This window comes from Mesoplodon mirus, assembly GCF_964341445.2.
Source record: "Mesoplodon mirus genome assembly, chromosome: 7".
NCBI lineage: Eukaryota > Metazoa > Chordata > Mammalia > Artiodactyla > Ziphiidae > Mesoplodon > Mesoplodon mirus.
Window position 1 is genome coordinate 115528664 of NC_138983.1, and position 16575 is coordinate 115545238.

The window sequence follows — 16575 nt, forward strand, 5'->3', positions numbered from 1 at the left end:
TATTATAGTTTCTGCTGAAACACAATTTTTTCTCTCTAAAATCACCCAAATTTCTACCAAAGAAAACCAAATTAAGACTAATTTGTTTTCAAAATAAGTTCAGTTTCATTAAAATTGGCCTATTTACATAAGTCCAAATAGAATAGAAATTAACCATATAGGTTCATTTAAATCTGCTTTGCTGGAACTTTTCATAAGGAATCTCCAGATTGAACGTTTCAATGCTTCTTGAATCCAGGAAGCCATGCCAAGGACTTGTCATCACATTCACCTGTAATACCTGTAGATTTGGGTGAATTCTTCTCTTCTTGAAGTCCCCCAAATACCCAGAGGTTTTTACACACGCCAGGAAGTGACCTTCCTTATTCACCTGGTAAAGCTGCTAGGAACCCTGTAAGAAAGGTACCAAGCTGTTTTTCCTCGGGACTTTATGGCTCCATGAAGTCAATCTATCTTAGTTCCTTAAAGAACTAAGATTGGTTTGGTCATATCTGAGTCTATGCATGTCTCTCTCAAATATGACATTCCAGTCAAAGCCTTGGTAGTATAACCAAAGTTTCCAATTGTGTTCTGTTACAAGGGGAACAGATTCTTAGTGAACTTATGTAAATAACTCTATTGCCATAAAAATAAAAAAGAGTTCCCAAACTTGGAGGGATCAGGTAGGGAGAAAAAAGATAAATGTTTCAATTCTCTTTACAAAGGTATAATTTACCAAATTGCTGTAAGTCATAGTATAAGAGGAAATGTTTCTTTATATCTGAAAACCAAATATCAAAAAGCCAGTAATATTTCATAGAAAATGTCATAAAATTATAATCATAGACATCACTTCATTCAGTCTATAAATAATTCTTATTGATTTTGATTTTTATTAGCAGTTTTATGAAGGCATCAGGTTTTTCATTAGAACTCTGTATATTCTAATGCAGTTCACTGGTATATGAAAGTTATCAGAAACCCATATTTGTCAAAAAGTCTTTTTAATGAATGTTCTTTTTTAGTTTTTTTTCTTTCTTTTTTCTTGAAATATAGTTGACATACAATACTGTGTTAATTTCAGATGTACAGCAAAATGATTCATTTATACATACACACATATATATTCTTTTTCAGATTCTTTTCTATTATAGGTTATTACAAGATATTTAATGTAGTTCCCTGTGCTATACAGTAAGTCCTTATTGTTTATCTACTTTACATATAGTAGTGTATACCTGTTAATCCTATACTCCTAATTTATCTCACTCCCCCTTTCCTCTTTGGTAACCGTAAGTTTGTTTTCTATGTCTGTGAGTCAATTTCTGTTTTGTAAATAAGTTCATTTCTATTATTATTTTAGATTCCACATACAAGTGATATCATATAGTATTTGTCTTTGTCTGTCTGACTTACTTCTCTCAGTAAGACAATATCTAGGTCTATCCATGTTGTTGCAGATGGTAATATTTCATTCTTTTATATAGCTGATTAATATTCCATTGTGTATATATACCACATTTTCTTTATCCTTTCATCTGTTGATGGGCACTTTGGTAGCTTCCATGTCTTGGTTATTAGGGTGCATGTATCTTTTCGAATTAGAGTTTTTATCTTTTCTGGGCATATGTCCAGGAGTGGGATTGCTTGATCATATGATAACTCTATTTTTAGTTATTGAAGGAAATTCCAGACTGTTTTCCATAGAAACACCAATTTCCACTCCCACCAATAGTGTAAGAGCGTTCTCTTTTTCCACACTCTATCCAGCATTTATTGTTTGTAGACTTTTTGCTGAGGTCCATTCTAACTGGTGTGAGGTGATAACCTCATTGTAGTTTTGATTTGCATTTCTCTAATAAGTAGCGATGTTGAGGCCATCTGTATGTCTTCTTTGGAGAAAAGTCTATTTAGGTCTTCTGTCTATTGTTTGATAGGGTTGTTTGTTTTTTTGATATTTAGCTATATGAGCTATATGTGTATTTGGAAATTAAGCCCTTGTCAGTCACATCATTTGTAAATATTTTCTCCCAGTCTGAAAGCTATGTTTTTGTTTTGTTTATGGTTTCCTTTGCTGTGCAAAAGCTTATAAATTTGATTAGGTTCCATTTGTTTATTTTTTGCATCTATTTATTTTGTCTTGGAAGACTGAATCTAAGAAAATATTGCTATGATTTATGTCAGAGAATGTTTCGCCTATGTTCTCTCCTAGAAGTTTTATGGTGTCATGTGTTATATTTAAGTTTTTAAGCCATTCTGAGTTTATTTTTGTGTATGGTATGAGGGAATGTTCTAACTTCATTGATTTACATGCAGCTGTCCAGCTTTTCCAACACCACATGTTGAAGAGACTGTTTTCTCCATTGTATTTTCTTGACTCTGTAAAAGATTAATTGAGTGGGTTTATTTCTGGGCTCTCTATTCTGTTCCATTGATCCATATGTCTGTTTTTGTACCAATACCACACTGTTTTGATGACTGTAGCTTTGTAGTGTTGTCTGAAGTCTGGGAGGGTTATTCATCCAGCTTTGTTCTTTTTCCTCAGAATTGTTTTGGCAATACTGGTTCTTTTCTGGTTTCATATAAATTTTAGGATTATTTGTTCTAGTTCTGTGAAAAATCTCATGGGTAATTTGGTAAGGATCACATTAAATCTGTAGATTTCTTTGGGTAGATGACCATTTAAAAAATATTAATTCTTCCAATCCAAGAGCATAGGATATCTTTCAACTTCTTTGAATCATCTTCAGTTTCCTTTATCAGTGTTTTATAGTTCTCAGCATATCAGTCTCTCATCTCCTTGGTCAGCTTTATTCCTAGGTATTTTATTTTATTTTTCTGACCTTATTTTAAACAGGATTTCTTTCTTTTTTTTTCTCTCTCTTTCTGATATTTCATTGTAGTGTAAACAAATTCAACAAATTTCTGTATGTTAACCTTGTATCCTGCTACCTTGATGAATTCATTTATCAGTTCTAATAATCTTTGTGTGGAGTCTTTAGTGTTTTCTCTGTAGAGTGTCATGTCATCTGCATATAAGGAAAATTTTACTTCTTCCCTTCCAATTTGGATACATTTTATTTCTTTTCCCTCTCTGATTTCTCTGGCTAGGACTTCCACTACTATGTTGAATGGAAGTGGTGAGAGTGTCATCCTTTTTTTGTTCCAGAATTTAGCAGGAAGGCTTCCAGCTTTTCAATGTTGAGTATTATTTTGGCTGTGGGTTTGTCATACATGGTTTTAATTATGCTGAGATATGTTCTCTTTATACACACTTTGGTGAGAGTTTTTATCATGAACAGTTGTTGAATTTTATCAAATGCTTTTTCTGCATCTATTGAGACGATCATGTGGTTTTTGTCTTTTCTTGATGTGCTGTATCACATTGATTGATTTGCATATTTTTAGCCACCTTATTGATTCTGCAATGAATCCACTTGATTATGGTATATAATCCTTTTTATATGTTACTATCTTTGGTTTGCTAATATTTTGTTGAGGACTTTTTCATCTATATTCATCAAATATATTGGCCTGTAATTTTATTTTTTAGTAGTATCTTTGTCTGATTTTGGTATAAGGGAGATGGTTGCTTCATAGAATGACTTTGGGTCATTTTTTAGTCCATTTTCTCTTTCATCTCCTTCTAGGATCCCTAGATTGAGATCTAGGGATCCCAATCCCTAGATTGGCAAGCTTTGTATTACCTATAGGTCTTGTATGTTGCTTTCATTTTTTTCACTTGTCTTTCTGTCTGCTGTTCTGAATGGGTGATTTCTGTTATTCTATCTTCCAGATCACTTTTTTTTTGTTTGTTTAGATTTTCTTTATTTTATTTTAATTTTTATTGGAGTATAGTTGCTTTACAATGTTGTGTTAGTTTCTACTGTACAGCAAAGTGAATCAGTTATACATATACATATATCCACATTTTTTAGATTTCCTTCCCATTTAGGTCACCACAGAGCACTGAGTAGAGTTCCCTGTGCTACACAGTAGGTTATTAGTTATCTATTTTATACATAGTAGTGTATATATTTCAATCCCAATCTCCCAATTCATCCCATCCCCCCCTTACCCTCTTGGTATCCATAAGTTTGTCCTCTACATCTGTGACTATATTTCCTTTGCAAATAACTACATCTGTACCATTTTTCTAGATCCCACATATATGCAATATCATACTATATTTGCTTTTTCTGACTTACTTCACTCTGAATGACAGTCTCTAAGTATATTCACATCTCTGCAAATGGCACTATTTCATTCCCTTTTATGGCTGAGTAATATTCCATTGTATATATGTATCACATCTTCTTTATCCATTCCTCTGTTGATGGACATTTAGGTTGCTTCCATGTCCTAGCTATTGTAAATAGTGCAGCAATGAACATGGGGGTGTATATATCTTTTTGAATTATGGTTTTCTCTGGGTATATGCCCAGGAATGGGATTGCTGGATCATATGGTAGTTCTATTTTAAGTTTTCTGAGGAACCTCCATACTGTTCTCCATACTGGCTGTACCAATTTACACTCCCACCAACAGTGCAAGAGGGTCCCCTTTTCTCCACACCCTTTCCAACACTTATTGTTTGTAGAGTTTTTGATGGTGGCCATTCTGACCTGTGTGAGGTGATACCTCATTGCAGTTTTGATTTGCGTTTCTCTAATAGTTAGTGATGTTGGGCATCTTTTCACGTGTTTGTTGGCCATTCTGTGTGTCTTCTTTGGAGAAATGTCTATTTAGGTCTTCCACCCATTTTTTGATTGAGTTGGGTTTTTTTTTTTTTATATTGAGCTGTATGAGCTGTTTGTATATTTTGGAGATTAATCCCTTGTCAGTGGCTTCATCTGCAAATATTTTCTCCCATTCTGAGTGTTGCCTTTTCATTTTGTTTATGGTTTCCTTTGCTGTGCAAAAGCTTTTAAATTTAATTAGGTCCCATTTGATTATTTTTGTTTTTATTTTCATTACTCTAGGAGGTGAGTCAAAAAAGATCTTGCAGCAGTTTATGTCAAAGAGCATTCTGCCAATGTTTTCCTCTAAGAGTTTTATAGTGTCTGGCCTTACATTTAGGCCTTAACCCATTTTTGAGTTTATTTTTGTGTATTTCTGTTATTCTCTATTCCAGATCACTTTTTAATTGATTTTTTCTGTTTTTTACCTCTATTTTATTTCCTCACTGGACTTTATTATTTCCTTCCTTCTGCTGAATTTACATGTTGTTTGTTCTTCTCATAATCCTTTAGGTGGTAAGTGAGGTTGTTTTTTGAGGAAGTTCTGTATTGCTATGAACTTCCCTCTTAGGATTGATTTGATATATTACATAGATTTTGTATGGTTGTGTTTTCATTGTCATTTGTCTTGAGGCATTTTCTGATCTCCTCTTTGATCTCATTTTTGACCCATTGGTATATTAGTAGCATGTTGTTTAGTCTCCATGTGTATTCCTCCCTAGGAGCTGTCCACTGGTATACTAAGTCCCCTACATATGAACCTTCAAGTTGAGAACTTTCAAAGATGCGAACATGCATTCGCAGGTCCAATCACTTAAGTTAGTTCATGTGTATGGCATACGTTGTCATGTGCATGCATCCTCTACACATGGTTGTACTTTTGTGTACTTTACTGTACAGTACTGTATAGAGTACAGTAGTACAGTATCTTTATTTCAAATCCAGGATGTCCAGAAGCAAGCATAAAAGCAGTGGTGATGTAGCTAGTACTGCTAAGAAGCACCAAGTTATAATGATGGAAATAATTGAGAGAGAGGAGAGAGGCAAAAAGACAGTAGACATCGCTCATTCTTATAACATGAATCATTGAACCATTGGCATGATTCAAAAGAACAAGGACAAGATCATGGAACATATGAAGTCTGCTGTGCCAATGATGTCAACAATTATATTGAAGAAGCGTGGAAAAGTAATGGACGAGATGGAGAAACTTCTCAGTGTGTGCATGCAGGATCAGTATTAGTGTCAAGTCCCACTCAGCTTAATGCTGATTCAAGAGAAAGCTAAAAGGCTTTATGAAAACTTGAAGAAGAAACACGAAGAAGAATCAGAAGGTGCATCTTTTAATGCCAGCCATGGCTCATTTCATCATTCAAGACTAGAGCCAATCTTCACAATGTAAAAGTAAGTGGTGAGACAGCGAGTGCAGATACAGTAGCTGCCCGGGAAATTTCCTGAAAGATTTTGGGAAATTATTGATGAAGGCACATATTTACCCAAGCACATTTTAAATGTGGATAAGACAGGACTGTACTGGAAGAGGATGCCAGACTGAAGTTACATCAGTAAGGAGGAAAAGTTAATGCCAGCAAAGGATAGGTTAACTCTTGTTTGGTGGCAATGCTTCCAGCAATATGAAGCTGAAGCCTCTTTTAGCCTCTTTTAGTTTATCATTTAGAGAACCCAAAAGCCCATAAAAACATAGCCAAGGGCTCTCTTCCTGTTGTGTGGACCAGTAACCCTAAAGCCTGGATTACACAGGTTATATTTTCCAGGACTGGCTTTTCCACCACTTTATCCTGGAGGTAGAGAAATATTGCTTTTAGAAGGATGTCTAATTCAACATTTTTTTCCACTTGACAATGCTCTGGGCCACCCTGCATTCATGGACGACTTTCATCCCAATGTCAATGTAGTGCATCTGCCACCAAACACTACGTTGCTCATCCAACTTCTGGACCAGGGAGTTATAGCGACTTTCAAGAAATATTATTTACATCACTCTTTTTGTCAGGCAATAAAGGAGAGTGATGAATCAGAAACAATCTTGTGACAGTTTTGGAAGGACTATAACATCTACAAGGCCATAAAAAACATTGACTTTGCTTAGCATGAGGTTACTGCCATCACCATGAATGGAATGTGGAAGAACCTTTGCCCCAGTTTGTTCATGATTTTCATAGATTTGAGAAGGTGTATGAGGAGTCCAAAGAGGTCTTCAGCAACTTAGTGACCCTCATCAAGAAGCTGGAGCTAGAGCTGCAAGAGGACGACTTTATTGAACTCCTTGCTGTGCAACACAAGGAGCTTACTAATGAAAACCTGATGGAATTGGAGGCCCAGAGAAAGGACGAAGATAGACAAGAGGAAAAAGAAGTAACTGAAGAACTGAAGAGATTCACGAAGCAGGAAGTGGCAAGGGGATTTTCTTTGTTTGAGGAGACACTGTTAGTTTTCGAGGCACAGAACCCAAATGTAGAATGGCACACGAAGATTGCAGCAGCTGTTCAGAGTGCAATCCAGTGCTACCGTGTCATCTATGATGAGAATAAAAGAGCTACTACCCAGACATCAGTGGATCATTTTTTCAAGTGGGTAGATAGAATTGAATCCAGCAAGGAACCAGAACCTGTGCCAGGCGTGAGTGAATTCCAGCTTGCCCTCCATCTCCTATTGCTGATGATCCTTCAGCGCTACCATTTCCCACCTCCTTTCCCTCCTCCAGTCAGTAACTCTTCTTGCCTGTTCATTCGATGCCAGCCCCTGAATGTCAGCTGTTGTACAGTACTACTGTACTTTTCAAGGTACTGTACTGTAAGATTAAAAATGTTTTCTTTATTTCTTGTGTTTGTTTTTTATGTATTATTTGTGTGAAAGTATTATGAACTTATTACAGTACAGTACTATACAGCCGATTGTGTTAGATGGGTACCTAGGCTACCTTTGTTGAACTTACAAACAAATTGGACTTAGGAACGCACTCTCAGGATGTAACTCATTCGTACATAAGTGACTTACTATACATGCTACTCTCTGATGCCACCTGCCACCTGGTGTGCACACGCACAAAGTACACATTTGTTGACACTGCCCTTGACCCACCTTCACTGTGGGAGCACCAGTAATCAACTCAGATGTCCCCCAGACACTAGTCTGACAAAGCTGCTGGTGGTAAAATGTGTTAGACACGCACCACCACATCTGCTGTAGGAGCACTGGTAAATTGACTCAGACTTGAGCCCCGAATCCATGTGTGTGCAACCCACAGGTGCTTGCAGGCTCCCAAAACTCACAGTGGCTGGATGCTACGAGCATGCTAGCAATGAGAATTCTATGGTGTGTCAGTGCCCCTCCTTTCATGCAATGATAAAGGGCCTCCTATGGCATATCTCCATCCTGTAGGTCAGGGGTCCCAAACCCCTGGGCCGTGGACTGGTACCGCTCTGTGGCCTGTTAAGAACCGGGCTGCACAGCAGGAGGTGAGTGGCGGACGAGTGAGCAAAGCTTCATCTGCTGCTCCCCATCATTCTGCCTCGCTTGCATTACTTCCTCAACTATGGCTCACATTACCGGCTGAACCACCCCCGCCTTCTCGTCCCTGGAAAAATTGTCTTCCACGAAACCAGTTCCTGATGCCAGAAAGGTTGTGGACCACTGCTGTAGGCAATCCCAGTTGTAGCCCAGATCATACTTCAGGCCCTTCATGCTATGTCTGTGCAGCCAAACTGAGTCCTCTCCTTGAGTGTCTCTGCTGAAGCCTGTTCCAGCACCAAGCCTCTGTGCACACCAGCAGGCACACATCTTGGGCTGGGAAGTGAAGCAACAAGGACCATCTGTTCCAGTCTCTCTCTACCCTGACTGACACAAGCCAACTGCTGCACTCTCTTCTTGAGCCTCTGAAGCTCCCTATCTGTCCTGGCACACCTCCCAACTGGTGAAGGAAGTTTCCATGGTGAGGGAATTTTTCCTCTTTCCCAGCTCTCTCCCAGGGGCACAGGTCCTGTCCCAATTCCTTCTTTTTTTTTTTTTTCTTTCATCCTATCCTGCTATGTGGGGATCTTTCTTGCAGCTTTGGTTGTATGAGATCTTTTGCCAACTTTCAGTAGGCATTCTGTGTGAATTGTTCCACATGTAGATATATTTTTAATGCATTTGTGGGAGGAAGTGAACTCCACATCCTTTTACTCCACCGTCTTGATCTCTTCCTAAGAATCTTCTTGATGTTGAAGGATTTTAATAAAAATATCAGAGTAAAACAATAATTGTCTATAAATAAAAAAGACAAAATAGCATTGTTAAAGACCTGATTACAGTGCAATTGACAAAGAAATTTGGTTATACTTGTGACATACAATATTTTAAGAATTTCCTAAAAATTTTAGAACATGTGCATTAATAACATTTACCCATACAATATAACCTAAGAAGGTTTATCATCACTCATTTGACAATGCTTCCCATATAATTTAGCATACCAAATAAGCCTAATTAGTTTACTATCTCTCTCTGAGATATTTCAAAGGCCCTCTTAAATAAAGTTAGCTAGAGTTCAAAAGGACTTCATTTAGAATTTTATTTGGGGAAATTTGTCACAGATACCAAAAGGTTATTAAAACTTGGTCAAATAGGATCATAGGAAACTATACCTTTTAACTTAACCAGCATGGCAATAAAAGCTTTCAAAGGCAAATAGTAAAATTTACAACAGATTACTTAAAAGGTAAAGAAACTTTATAATCTGTTATCAAAGTCAGGTCAATGTTCCAAGAAAATTTTGTTCTCTTAGTGAGAAAACTAAATTCTAGTTTTGTACAAGATTACTTTCAATATTAAAATTAATTTACTCAATTAAATTTGTTCGAATCTGAACCAGTCCTAAGAACACACAAAACTCTTGTATTAGGTTTCCTTTTCCACAAACGTTCTACAACTTATTTTATTACATTTAGATTTTTGTCCTAGCCCCCCACCACTCCTTTTTAAACCTCTCTTTAGGACAAAATTATTTTCTTTTTTACTTATCAAAATATATTTCCATTCCTTTTATCTCTTTTTAAAATTTCCTTGCGGGTTTCCCTGGTGGCGCAGTGGTTGAGAGTCTGCCTGCCGATGCAGGGGACACGGGTTCGTGCCCCGGTCCGGGAAGATCCCACATGCCGTGGAGCAGCTAGGCCCGTGAGCCATGGTCGCTGAGCCTGCACGTCCGGAGCCTGTGCTCCGCAACGAGAGAGTCCACAACAGTGAGAGGCCCGCGTACTGAAAAAAAAAAAAATTTCCTTGCATACAAAGATGTTTTTCTTATTAATTTTAGTAGTTTTAATTACATATATTAATTAGGATTTTTTTAACCCTTAGAAACTTTAATTTCTAGTGGAAGCTAAGGAATAAGCAATTGTGAACTGTTTGGTATCCAGTCCTTCTTGACTGGCAAACTTATGAATACATTTCATAATTTCTAGAAGCATACATGAATTTCCTTATAGTGTAATTTCTTTTTTAAAAAATGTGGTACAAGACATGTTTGTAATAAACCCAAACATATTTAGTTTTTCTATAATAAGGCAAAAGTAGGTAAAGAGACTTGTTTAGCAATTAATGTTTTATTTTACTTCCTTGGGAAATGATATAGACATTCAATGAATTCCCAGCATTTAACTTAGCACAAGTTGAATGTTTCAAGTTAACAAAAATATTTGGAGAAACAATATTAATTAGACATACCATAAAACATAATTATTTTTAAAAACTTCACTACCATATGATCCAGCAATCCCAATCCCAGGTATATATCCAGAGAAAACCACAATTTGAAAAGATATATGCACCCCAATGTTCATTGCAGCACTATTTACAATAACCAGGACATGGAAGCAACCTAAATGTCCATCAACAGAGGAATGGATAGGGAAGATGTGGTACATATATAACATGGAATATTACTCAACCATTAAAAATAATGAAATAATGCCATTTGCAGCAACATGTATGGACCTAGTGATTGTCATACTGAGTGATGTATGTCAGACAGAGAAAGACACACATCATATGATATTGCTTATATGTGGAATCTAAAAAAAAGGGTATAAATGAACTTATCTACAAAACAGAAATAGAGTTACATATGTAGAAAACAAACATTGTTACCAGGGGTAAGAGAGGGGGAGGAATAAATTGGGAGATTGGGATCGACATATACACACTACTATATATAAAATAGATAACTAATAAGGACCTACAGTATAACACAGGGAACTCTACCCAATACTCTGTAATGGCCTATATGGGAAAAGAACCTAAAAAAGAGTGGATATATGTATATATATATAACTGATTCATGTTGCTGTACACCTGAAACTAACACAACATTGTAAATCAACTATACACCAATGAAAATTTTAAAAAAAGAGTTCACCTAAGAAGTCTTACCCCATTTATATCTATCTAAATCACTTGTTCCCAAAAATTTTGTTTAGATTACCCATGGAAACTTCATGATACATTAGACAAAGTCAGCCATCATCCCAAGCTATTTATCTTGCTGACGAATTTTGTAACAGAGATAACGTGAACTTATTTGACTTATAGTAAACCTAGGTGGAAGAAAATTTTAAATTTAATGTTGATAACTGTAAAGATATGCCTATTTTAATTAAAACAACTTTAAATTTGCTTTTAAGGCTAGATCACGTGAATTTGAAAAACATTAGGGTTAGTTTATATTATACTTTTAAGATTTAGAAATATTTAATTCATAAGTGCTTACTTTTAAGCCAATTTAAATAGAACTCTTTTACGAATTAATTTTGGTAATAATATCCAAAAGTAGAAAATACCATATTTTTTATGTATATACTTATATACAGATAGATATAACCGATATTTCATAGCTTTCATTTTAAAACTTTAGTTATGAATCAAGTATAACAATATAAACCTCACTAGTTTATAAGTAACAGTTGGAATAAGTTAAGTTTATTAGCTCAGATGGCTAAGGCTTTTTACTATTTGTGGAAAAAACTTTTAAGATTTGTATTTGTCCTTGACAAATAATCTTAATTATGTAGAGTATGAATTAGATTTTGGGTGAGGGAGATTTTCCAGCAGTTTGTACTTTTAAAAAGACCTCTTTCCCTCTTCTTCCAGCCCCCCACCGCACCCCAACCTCAGGCTCTACCTAATTGAGTTAAATGGGCTCAGTCTTAGGTCATTGTGGGCTGTGTTTACATTTCCCACTTTATAAAGATTTGCAAGATAAAGACTGTTGCTTTTAACTCCCCAAAGAACTGGGTTGATGCCTAAATCATGTCAAAAGGCATTACATTTTTTTAAATTTGCCTCTTTATATCAGTGAGAATCTTTTCCGACTAAAATAGAAATTAAAATATTTTTATGTTCCAGAATTTCAGGGTTCAATATATCATGCCTTCAGAAAGCCTGTACAAGGAATTTAATAAAGCCCCTCTTTCTAAGTACACAAGTTAACCTCAAGCTAATTCCCCCCAGGAGCAAAAGCTTCCACTATTTCTTCTATTAACCCTCAAATATCAGGCACAGCTTCCATTTCATACTGTGTGGGTTTAGGTAAACCTCTTGTATCCCTTTAGCATGCTCAATTAACATTGCCTGAAGAGTGAATTTACATGCCCTGTCTTATACCAGCCAGGGGAACCATTCCCCAGGGAGATACAATGTCCATCCCCACAATACAATCAGACAAAATAGACACAGCCTTCTTACATAAAGCCTTTTCAAATACACTATTTTTTAACATAAACTTTCATCTCAATTCCATCAACTCATACATCCTTAACTATAACCTCCACTAGGATTCCATCACAGGCACTGTTCATATTCTGAGGTGCTTATAATTGAGCATTGGGAATCAGCATTAAACAAATATTACATAGTCAGCTAATAATTAATTAAAATTATAATGACCACTAAAGTGGTATAAAGTTATGCCATTTAATCTTTTCAGCAACCTTGTAAAATAGATATCATCTCCCTTTCACAGAAGAAAATGAGACTTAAAAAATAAAATTCACCAAGTAAATTTGAAGGTCTAAGTGGCTTTATTTAACAATTCATGAATTAGGCTGCATCACATCTAGCAACTAGAAGTGCTCTCCAAGGAGTTGTACAAAATGGAGAGTTTTTATAGGCCGAAAGAGTGTGGGACAAGGAAGTTTTTAGAAAAAGAAGAGAAAGAATTGTTTAAGGCCAGGTCATCTTCTTTTGTGGGGTTGGGAATGACAGAATATTATGCAAATTACCACACATTGCTGATCAGGAAATTTAAGATTGTTCACATTCCTGGGAGAGGTTGAAACTGCAATTAATTCTTGCTGTTATGAGGAAAATGATCCCATTGGGGGCTTGTTATTTCATTTAAACAAGTTAAAGAGCTTGTTTAAGGTCACAAAGCTAATAAATACGTGGTAAATTTAGCATTGTTCAGGCTTTTCCATTCCAGAAGGCTGCCCTGGATGGTCTCAAGACTGCATGACCTTAAGGAAGTCCACACTTGACCAACCACTTTCATCTATTTATATTTTTTAAAAATGTTTCCTGAGCACTTACCATATTACAGGCACCACACCAAGTAGTGAGCAAAGTACAAATGACACCTGCATTCATGGAGTTTATAGTCTAATTAGGAAGACAGTGATTAATGAACACTCACAAAATTTGTAATTATAAACTGCAATAAGAATTACTATGAAAAATTACATGGTGTTATGAGAGCATATAATAGAGATACCTGATATAGTTTAGGAGTTGGAAGGCACCCCAAGGAGATGATTTTAAATTGAGACCTAAATATGAGTAGGAGTTAACCAGGTTAGAAAGAATAATGAGAGGAGAGGATTCTAAGCAGTAGAGTTAGGATATGTAAAGGTTCTGAGTCAGAAAGGAATATGATGAAATTGGAACAAATAAAATGAAGATCAGTTTGGTGAAACTTAAGGAATGGAGAAGAGTCAGACAAGCTAAATGTACAGAGGTAGGTAGGAGGTAGAATCTATAAGTGTTTTAGCTATTTCAGTGATTTCGTTCTTAATCATAAAAGCAAGGTGAAGACATTGAAGAATTTTGAATACAAGAGAGACACAAGTAGATTTGCTTTATAAAAATCACTTCAAGAGTAGTGTGGGGTTTAGATTTGGGAGGGGTGGGTGGAAAAAACTAGAACATAAGGATATTAATGCCATAATTCTGTTGAGGAATGGTGGTAACATTACCTGGGCTGGCAAGACATGTACAGGAGTCAATGTTGGAATCTTGAAGTAAGTGGTCAATGTTGTCAACTTAATAATGGAAGTATTTATATTTCATCATCCATGCAAATCACCTGGTCACCTGGATATGTTCTTATTTTGGAATTATGTAGGCTTGAACTGAATCAAAACATTGATTTAATGTTTTGGAGGCCTGTAACAATGACTATGATCTAGAAAGGTAATTCACACATTGTTTATATTGACCTAACTCTTCCTAGAGATGTTTATAATACAATTTGACTCAGTCATAATTCTCTACATGTCTACTGTGCTAGCAAGGTGCTAGCCCCTGCTGGATTTAAAATGATAACTAAGGCATTGTTCTTGCCTTCAAAGTTAAATGGCTTAACAATCTAGACAGGATGATATTAGAGAAAGTATGAACATGAATGACTACAGTATAAGAGATGTAGAAAACAAGCTTTAGTGGGGTCCTAAAAGAGGCAAAGTTGACATCCTACTGAAGGATTGGGGACACTTTCAGAAAAGATAGGGCATGAAGATAGACTTGGAAGCATGTGAAAAGTTTGACTCATGGAAGAGGGGTTGGGGGAAATCTGTTTTCTAAAACCATACTTAATCTGGGGAGACAAAAGCTAGTATTTACATAGATAATCTGAGGCAGTAGGATTTATAGAGTTTAGGTTATCTTTAAAAAACAAATTCTTAATGAAGTATTTCCATTTGATTTTCTAATTAGACCACACTATTCGCTTAAAAAAGGAAAAAACTTTAATTTTTAGTTTTAGCTTTACAATAAAATTGAGAGATTTCCCACATACCACTGCCCTACACATGCATAGCCTTCTACATTATCAACGCCATTCACTAGAATGATGAGTGACCAAGGATGAACCTACATTGACATATCATAATCAGCAAGTCCATAGTTTACCTTAGATTCACTTTTGGTATTGTACATTATATGGAGTTGAGCAAATGTATAATGACATATATCCATTATTATAGTATCATACAGAATATTTTACTGCCCTAATAATCCTCTGTGCTCCACCTATTCATCTCCCCCAACTCCCAGCAACTGCTGATCTTTTTATTGTCTCCATAGTTTTGCCTTTTCCAGAATGTCATATATTTAGATCACATAGTATGTAACCTTTTCAGATTGGCTTGTTTCACTTAGTAGCATGTATCTAAGAGTCCTCCATGTCTTGTCATGGTTTGATAAGTCATTTCTTTAATAATATTCCATTGTCTGAATATACCAGTTAGTTTATTCATTCACTTACTGAAGGATATCTTGCTTGCTTCCAGGTGTAAATTTTTGTATGGATATATGTTTTCAACTCCTTTGGGTAACTACCAAGCAAGTGTGATTGCTGAATAGGTTGTACTGTACAAGTTTGTTTAGCTGTGTAAGAGACAGCCAAACTGTCTTCCAAAGAGGGTGTACCACTTTTATTTCCACCAGCATGACTGAGAGTTCCTGTTGCTCCACATCCTCACCAGCAACACAGTCAGTGTTCTGGGTTTTCGCCATTCTAATTGGTTTGTAATGGTACCTCACTGTGTTTTAATTTGCATTTCCCTGATGACATATAATGTGGACCATCTTTTCATATGTTTATTTTCAATTTGTATATCTTCTTTGTGAGGTATATATTAAGGTCTTAGGCTAATTTTTTTTAATTTATTTATTTTATTATTTTATTCTATTTATTTTTTTTGGCCGTGTTGGGTCTTCATTGCTGCACGTGGGCTTTTTCTCTGGTTGCGGTGAGCAGGGTCCACTCTTCATTGGAGTGTGCAGGCCTCCCATTGTGGTGACCTCCCCTGTTGCAGAGCATGGGCTCTAGGCATGCTGACTTCAGTAGTCATGGCATGTGGGCTCAGTAGTCGTGGCTCACAGGCTCTAGAGTGCAGGCTCAGTAGCTGTGGCGCACGGGCTAAATTGCTCTGCAGCATGTGGGATCTTACCGGACCAGGGCTCGAACTCATGTCTCCTGCATTGGCAGGTGGATTCTTAACAACTCCTCCACCAGGGAAGCCCTCTTAGGCTAATTTTTAAATTGGATTGTTTGTTTCCTTATTGTTGACTTACTTAAATACTGTAGATAATAGTCCTTTATCAGATATAGTTTTGCAAATATTTCCTCCCCGTCTGTGACTTGTCTTCTACTTCTCTTGACAATATCTTTCTCAGAGCAGAAATTTTTAATTTTAATAAAGTCCAGTTTATCAATTGTTTCTTTCATAGATTGTGTCTTTGGTGGTGTTATAAAAAAAAAAAAAAGCATCACTGTACCCAAGTTCATCTAGGTTTTCTCTTATGTTATCTTCCAAGAGTTTTATAGTTTTCTATTTTACATTTAGGCATACACTCCATTTTGAGTTAATTTTTGTGTCAGGTGTAAGAGCTGTGTCTAGATTCATTTTTTTGTATGTGGATGACCAGCTGTTTAAGCACAATTGTTAAAAAGACTATTTTTGCTCCATTGTATTACCTTTGCCCCTTTGTCAAATATCAGTCGACTATATTTATGGGGTCCAATTCTGGGCAATTTATTCTGTTTAACTGATTTATTTGTCTGTTCTTTTACTGATACCACACTGTC

At 36.1% G+C, this 16575-nt stretch overlaps 1 protein-coding gene across 1 annotated transcript in view; it reads left to right on the plus strand.

Annotated features, from left to right (window-relative positions):
* GUCY1A2 (guanylate cyclase 1 soluble subunit alpha 2) overlaps window positions 1-16575 on the plus strand; it is a gene marked incomplete at its 5' end in the record, with an annotated part of 408577 nt that overhangs the window by 227823 nt on the left and 164179 nt on the right. The gene's annotated exons all lie outside the window — the stretch shown is intronic.